The sequence below is a fragment of the Strix uralensis genome, chromosome Z (assembly GCF_047716275.1).
Source record: "Strix uralensis isolate ZFMK-TIS-50842 chromosome Z, bStrUra1, whole genome shotgun sequence".
NCBI classification, from domain to species: Eukaryota; Metazoa; Chordata; class Aves; order Strigiformes; family Strigidae; genus Strix; species Strix uralensis.
The window spans coordinates 15,095,832-15,103,890 of record NC_134012.1 but is presented as its reverse complement, the minus strand read 5'-3'; the positions used below and the strand labels follow the sequence as shown (position 1 = coordinate 15,103,890).

Genomic DNA, 8,059 nt, shown 5'->3' with positions numbered 1-8,059 from the left:
GAAGGGCCTTGAAACTGAGAACTGAAAGCAAATATATGAAGATTTATTAAGTATCATTAAACAGTCCTATCAGGATGGCTAGCTATAAGCTCTTGCTATCAACTCTTGCTATCTAGTTTTAGCCTGACATATGCCACAACTGTTCAATAGTCTTTTTCTGGCTATATTAACTCTTCAAAATCACCATGCAGTGATAACATATTTGCACAATGAATTTATACCTGTACTAGATTATGTCAAAATTACTGAATTATGAAACACAAAATAGTACCAAATCTAAATTCTCCAGTTACATCATTGATTATAGTATTCTGTATTTCAAGTTTTTGTGCAGCATAAGAAAAGTAACAGACAAGGCTTAAAACAGTGAACATAGAAGGCTTTTACTTCTCAGTTTTCCAGACATCACGTTTCTTTCTGAAACCATTTCACCTCCATGATTCATACCATTTTCACAACTGCTACTTCTGTAGTATCTGGTAAATTCATAGTTTCTTACTCTTCCACTCATAGATGTAAACAACTATATAACGTGATGTATGGATGTGGGAGACATCGGCCTGTCAGCCTTGCACAGCCTCTGAGAAAAAGCTAGGCTTTGCTGAGAAACAGGCCTTGGGAGAAAGATCAGAAACTGCTGAGTTGTGCCAAGGTGGCAGGGAAAAACAACGGACAGCTGCAACACTGAACTGTGGAAAAGTACTGAACTGTGGGAAGTTACCGTCGCATGAACAAGAAGTTGATTGGTCTGCACAGCGCATGTTAGAGTGGTCTTATGCTGATAGGAGAAAAGGTTAATAGCTGTCTAACTGCTGATTTGCTAATTATGAAGTAAGAGCTTTGGCGAGAGCATAAGTATGTACTATTGGAAAAATAAATTACTTTGCTGGATATAACTCTCATAGAGTTGTGCAAGTCCGATATCCTCCCGCAACATATGGTGACCCCGATGTCCCAGGACGGAGCACAGAAGACACCGCAGGAGGATCCCCAATTGGAGGTACTGTCTACAGCGGGACTGTGACAGGGAGGATGGAAAACAGTCGATCGACGGAAAATCACCCGGGAGAGGTGATCCATCGGGGGCAGCATGGGGCAGAACAAGTCCGCAGAGGAGATGGCCACTGTCAGACTCCTGCTGCATATACTCTCTAAGAGAGGGATAACTTATAACGAAACTTCTGTACGAAGGTTACTTAAATGGTGCAGAAACCACCGCTATCCTGCCAATGCTGTCACAGCCTTTGAAGCAGCAAAATGGGCTGAAATAGGTGAACAGTTGTGGGGATGCTATTTCCAAGGGGGGGGTCAGCATACCAGTGAGCTAGCGACCACTTGTTAGTTGGTTTCGGACACTCTTGAAGCGCGGAGTTGGCGGCGGGGCCCTGGGCCTCACCGAGCCCCCCCATTGCAGAGCGACTGCCTGCGGCCATCTGGCACCGCGCGATCGTCTGTCCCACCTCCCCCGAACACCAAAAGCGGCAGTTTTTTACAGAAGGTGCTGACACTGTGATGCGGAGTCCCTTGTCCATTCTAAAAGGACTAACTTTAAACCTTTCTGATGGTCAGTACACTAAAGGCTTGATTTAAAAACAAAGAAGGGGGAATTTTCTGGGCACACCACATAATCAACAAGCAATGGATTTATACATTCTTAATGGTGTTTTGATGTTTGTAGTATTTCTCATTTTATGTTGTGTGAATAATAAGTGTAAGGGCCCCCTTTGTGTGGTTGTGTGATTGTTCTGCGTGTGTGAGACGCAGCCCAGCTGCAGCTGCAGAGTGCGGAGTTCTCCACCCGCAGTCCCGTTATCCTGTGAGGGAAGGGGCCGGAGAGGAACGAAGCGCAGGGCAGACTCTGTACCAGTGGGGGGTAGTGCAGGACGAGGGAACATTCCTTAGTACAGAGGCCCCTAGTGCCCGCCCGCTGGGTCAGTGGTGCTGCCGGTTTGTTCGGGCTGTGCTTTAAGTGTCGTAGGTGAAATATCTCCTCTAGCAGGAGGCAGTAATTCTTTGTTAATTGTTGTCTTGAATTTAGGTGCATACTCCGTGGGGAGAGTGCACCCTTGTACCATCTGCCTGAGGGGGATATTGTCAGCTAATCGGGTAGCATTTTAAGGTAAAGTAGACAAGATGGGAAGCAGCCAGAGTGGGGCAATAGTCAAAAAGAGTCCCCTAGGCTGTATTTTAAAATGCTGGAAGAAGATAGGGGGACCTCCAGGTGCAAGTGTGAATAAAAAGACACTAATCAAATATTGCAATCAGTGGTGGTTTATAATAATTTAGTCACTATTGATCAGGCGTGGACCTAGCAGCCTCCGAGCCAGTAACATTATTAGATACCACAGTATCCTTGATACCAACAGGAGTATATGGACCACTGGGAAATGGAAAAACTGCATTATTACTGGGAAGATCATCTACAACCTTACAGGGGTTGTTCGTTTTACCAGGGGTCATAGATGCTGATTATGAAGGGGAAATCAGAATTATGGCCTGGACCCCTGTACCCCTGTGTTCAGTAACAAAAGGGTCAAAAATTGTTCAGCTTGTTTATTTTACTGCAGCTCTGAAGTGCTAAGGCTTGGACAACAGGCCCAAGCCAGAGTTGACCTATAGATGAATCCTGTATATTTTATAACTGATAACCATTGTGCTAGTAGGTATTGTACTAGGTTATAACAAACCACCTATACTGATGTAAAAAGTGCTAAAATGTTGAAGTATTGAAGCCTGAACAACAGGCCCCGAGCCAAAGCTGCTAACTTAGTATGTAGTCATTAGCAAAATATGTATGCTCATTAATGAAAGATGTAGCTTAGATATCATATACTCATTACTGATGATGAATGTAATGAAAACATGTCTATCCTGAACATATCTTTCTTCTTCCTGGTGTAGAGGCAAGTTAACAAAGCCATGAAGCCAGCTGTCCAGCCTTGGGACCAGACATGTGGCCTTGTTCTAAAAAGAACATAAATAAATTAGATAAGCAGGGAAACTCCCTTAGCTTCTCCCTTGAGCCCTGGCCAGGCTCTGGGGGGGAATCTAGTGTGCGATTGAAACCAGATGTTCCACTGAAAACAAAGGTGCCAGTTATTCTGGCTTGCTGATTTTTGGTATATAAGGCCGGACCCACTCACAGCGACTTTGGATGCCTCACCTACAGATGGACGCATCACGTAGGATTTCCCACTTGCCGGGACAGGCTCTCCAAATCCTCGCTGTAACTGGGGCTGCCCAGCGACTGCGGATCTGGATGATGGTAACGTATGCAAGTGGTGAGGTATCTTCTTAATCACTATTCTCTCTCTCACGTAGTAATGATTTTATGCATTACCCTGTATTTTACTATTTGTTTAAATGCACTATTCTGTCTTTTCTTACTGTATGTTTTCTGTATTATTCTGTTATATTGTTTAGTTATTTCTAGTAAAATATGCCTGCTCTTTTCACTCTGGTGTCTGAGTTTAATTGGTATCCCTAATCAGCAAAACAGGCTCCCTCTAATAGTATGCCGAGAAGCCGGGGTGACTCAGGATTTGGATCAACAGGTGCTCCTCAAATATTTTGGGCTCAGACAGTGACACAAGGTTGACCTCTGGTAAAATGTACCCTCACCAAAGCAGAAGAATCTGTTGAACTGACAGGCATTTTAGATACTGGTGCGGATGTGACCGTAATAGCTGCGAGCAGATTGGCCATTAGCTTGGGTAACTCAAGCACTTTTCGGGGTTGCTGGTCATGCTGTAACGTTTCAAAGTAAATATCTCATTCATGTAAGAGGCCCAGAAAACCAGGTAGCAAATATTCGTCCATTTATATTGGAAACCCCTATTACATCATGGGGTTGTGACTCTATGGCTCAATGGGGAACTCAAATTGGATCAAATTTGTCTTAATTGCCACTGCAGCACAACCCACTGCAGCACAACCCCACAGAATCACCTGTGTGGGTGGGTCAGTGGCCCTTGCCAATGGAAAAGTTGCACCACCTTAATGATTTAGTTCAGAAACAATTAAGTGCAGGACATATCGTACCTACCACCAGTCCTTGGAACTCCCTGGTGTTTGTTATGTTAAAGAAAAGTGGTAAATGGCGGCTTTTACATGATCTCTGACACACCAATGATGCCATGGAGGATATGGGTACATTACAGCCAGGACTGCCCTCCCCAACAATGATTCACTGAAACTGACATCTTGTAATAATTGATCTAAAGGGTTGGTTTTTTTACCGTTCCCTTGCATCCGGATGATGCACCTAAATTTGCCTTTTTTGTTCCCAGTATTAATGATAGTGAACCTGCAAGACGGTACCACTGGGTTGTTTTGCCACAAGGCATGAAAAATAGTCCCACCATGTGTCAGTGGTTTGTTGCAAAGGCTTTGAGCCCTGTTAGAATGCAGGTCCCCCAGGCTGTTAGATATCATTATATGGATGACATCCTTATAGCAGCAGAAACACAGGAGATCATAGAAAAGGCTCTTGCTTTAACCACAGGCTCACTATCTCAAATGGGATTGCAAATAGCACCTGAAAAGGTACAGAGATCATCACCGTGGCAGTACCTGGGGTGAAGAATTTGTGAACAGACCATTGTCCCACAACAGGTTAAACTTAAAACTGATGTTAAGACTTTAAATGATTTACAGAAAGAGTTAGGAGCCATAAATTGGATACGGCCATTGTTGGGCCTAACTAATGATGATCTGCATAGCTTGTTTGATATTTCGCAAGGAGATCCTTCACTGACATCACCAGAGTACTTACAGAGGAAGCGAAACAAGATCTCCACCGTGTAGCTAACGCCATCTCAGAAACACAAGCATCGCGATGTGTGCCTGGCCATCCGTATCAACCGACATTATTTAACCCTCCAGGGCAGCCCTATGCTCTGCTGTTTCAGTGGGATGAAACACTTAGTGACCCTTTTGTTATTATTGAATGGATTTTTGTTTGTCACACCAAATGCACAAGACGGTCACTGCTCGTCCAGAAATGTTTGCCAAACTGATCATGAAAGGTAGGCAGCACCTACTATTACTTGCTGGTCAGGAACCTGTGTGTATCATTGTTCCGGTTACTATGCACATGTTACAGTGGCCAATACAAATGTCTTTGAGCAAGCACGGCTTTCACATGCATTTTTTCCACCAAAACGCCAGAGCAATACAAAAAATGTTTTCTTTATCAAGGTGTCAGGCTAAAGACATCATTGCAACTTGCCCTGAATACCAGAGGACTCCCTCTCTTCAACAGCTAGTGGTGTCAACCCTCGGGGACTCACCTCCTCAGAATTATGGCAATCTGACGTCACTCACTTCGCTGCACTTGGATCGTTAAAATGTGTACATGTGTCTGTTGATACCGTTTCTGGAGCAGTGTTTGCGTCCTGCCATACAGTGGGGAGTCAAGCATCTGACCGGCATTCCCCACTCACCGACCGGACAGGCCATTGTGGAGCGCCCGCATGGCACACTAAAGCGTCTATTACAACAACAAAAAGGGGGAGATGGAGGGTATCAATCTACACCTCACAAAAGGCTAAATAAGGCATTATATGTCATGAACTTTTTAAACATTTCCCTGTCTCACAGGTGCCACCTATATTGCGTCACTTCTCATCAGATACCAGATCAACAAGAGGTCCAGGGCAAGGCTCAAGTGTTAGCAAAAAAACCTAGAAAGCGGTAACTGGGAAGGACCATATCCTTTAATAACCTGGGGAAGAGGTTATACTTGTGTCTCCACAGGTCACGATCCCCGCTGGTTACCAGCAAGGCGTGTGCGACCATACCTGAGGCGTGAGAGGCAGCTTCTGGTGGACACTCGGGAGCCGGCTGTGGGTGCTGTGGATGCCCCTGTGCCGACAGTTTGCAATCTCTTCGACTGATCATTTAAGCAGAATGGATGGGTAATGCTTGTTGCTGCAATAGGACAAAATACACTATCTCGGTCCTTAATCACACTACGGTTGCCAACTCTTTTAAGAGAAAATGCTAATAGTAATTACAACTCCTTAATGAAATACATAGGCTTACTAGTCACTAGTGAAAGATGTAGCTTAGACAAAATGTAGTTATTGATAAGGATGAAATGCTGTAAGAATGTGTGTATTCAACTTTCTTTGTTTAGCAATATTAAGAATTAAGAACTCGAGTGTTTAACCTTATTAGAAACTCCCTTGGTTTTCCCCCTTGAGTGGTGGCCAGGCTCTGGGTGGAACCCAACAGGAGGATGAAATCAGATGTTTCCGCTCAAAGAAAATTGCCAGTTATTTTGGCCTGTTGATTTAGAGGCTGGACCTGCTTGCAGCAACTTTGGATGCCTCACCTACAGATGGACGCATCGCGTAGGATTTCCGGTTTGCGAGGAAGGGCACTCTAAATTCTCGCTGCACCCAGGGTTCCCCAGCAATTGCAGATCTGAGTATTAGTACCCCATTAAATAAGTGTGCTATTCTGTATTTTCCTTATTTTGTAATACTTAGTCATATGCTTTATGGAAGTGATGAGACTGCTTGTGTGGTGAAGACGTGTGCTGAATCTGATTTTGTGTGCATCAGTGGTCAGTGTGATGGCAGTGATGAGAGTGTGCCTAACAGATGGCAGTGTGATGGAGATGCAATGCAGCTCAGGTGAATGCATCCACAAAAAGTGGTGCTGTGATGGAGATCCTGACTGCAAGGATGGAAGTGATGAAGTCAACTGCCCTTCTCGGATTTGCAGACCAGACCAGTTCAGATGTGAAGATGGGAACTGCATCCATGGGAGTAGGCACTGTAATGGTGTGAGAGACTGTCTGTATGGCTCTGATGAAGTAAGTTGTAACAGTGCTATTCAGTGCTCTGGACCTGGCAAATTTAAGTGCAGAAGTGGAGAATGTGTCAATAAAGTGTGTAACCAGCAGAGAGACTGCAAAGACTGGAGTGATGAGCCCCTCAAGGAGTTATCTTCTTTATTTTGTAATTATTTTATGTATATTGTGTTTTCTGAAGTTTGTCTATGTATACTGTGTTTTTTGAAGTTTGTCTAAACCTTAATTGATAAAGCTCTGAAACAAGTCTTGCAGGTGCAGCTGTAAAACAAGGAAGGGGGAGATGTGGGAGACATCGGCCTGTCAGCCCTGCACAGCCTCTGAATCGACAGCTAGGCTTTGCTGAGAAACAGACCTTGGGAGAAAGATCAGAAACTGCTGAGTTGTGCCAAGGTGGCAGGGAAAAACAACAGACAGCTGCAACACTGAGCTGTGGGAAAGTACTGAACTGTGAGAAGTTACCGTCGCATGAACAAGAAGTTGATTGGTCTGCACAGCGTGTGTTAGAGTGGTCTTATGCTGATAGGAGAAAAGGTTAATAGCTGTCTAACTGCTGATTTGCTAATTATGAAGTAAGAGCTTTGGCAAGAGCATGAGTATGTACTATTGGAAAAATAAATTACTTTGCTGGATATAACTCTCATAGAGTTGTGCAAGTCTGATATCCTCCCGCAACATATGGACATAGCTTTTAATAAGTAATAGCTTTTAATAAGTAATTGCACTGAGCAATAACTTCCAAGGGTCTATGGAAGGGAAGATGTATTTGTCTGGATAAATACATATGCATTTTCATCAAACTCATATATTGTATATAAATATGCATTTAAGGGAAAAAAAAAAGATTCACGTTACTCAACAACCTATAATTTTGAAATTCAAACAAACATTACTTTGCTCAGCTTTCTAAAGCATCTACAGAAGATATTTTACAATGTTTTTTACAAAGTTATGTCCATTTTGGATTTTTTTTAAACTTGAGTTGAGCTGCCATATGCCTATTTAGTGCCCTCTTGTGGCTCAGATTATTAATATGCTATTTGTCATGAAAAAGACAGGATGCATTGGTAAGGAATGGAGTTCAGGCTCTGTGTAACAGAAATGTCAAGATATTAAATGCTTTGCTCATATTTTCTATATTGCTGATAGTTTCTGATATACCTAAAATATGCTGGTATTGCAGATCCTACACAAATTAAAAGTTTTGACAATATTTTTTCATAGTAAATGTCATTGATG

General features: G+C 43.2%; 1 long non-coding RNA gene across 1 annotated transcript; it reads left to right on the top strand.

The window, feature by feature from the left end:
• The first annotated feature begins 1,486 nt into the window (after window positions 1–1,486).
• LOC141938146 (uncharacterized) lies at window positions 1,487–7,463 on the top strand. Its single transcript, XR_012627180.1, has 2 exons — window positions 1,487–1,526; window positions 6,095–7,463. It is a non-coding gene; the product is annotated as an uncharacterized LOC141938146 (long non-coding RNA).
• The last annotated feature ends 596 nt before the right edge of the window (window positions 7,464–8,059 follow it).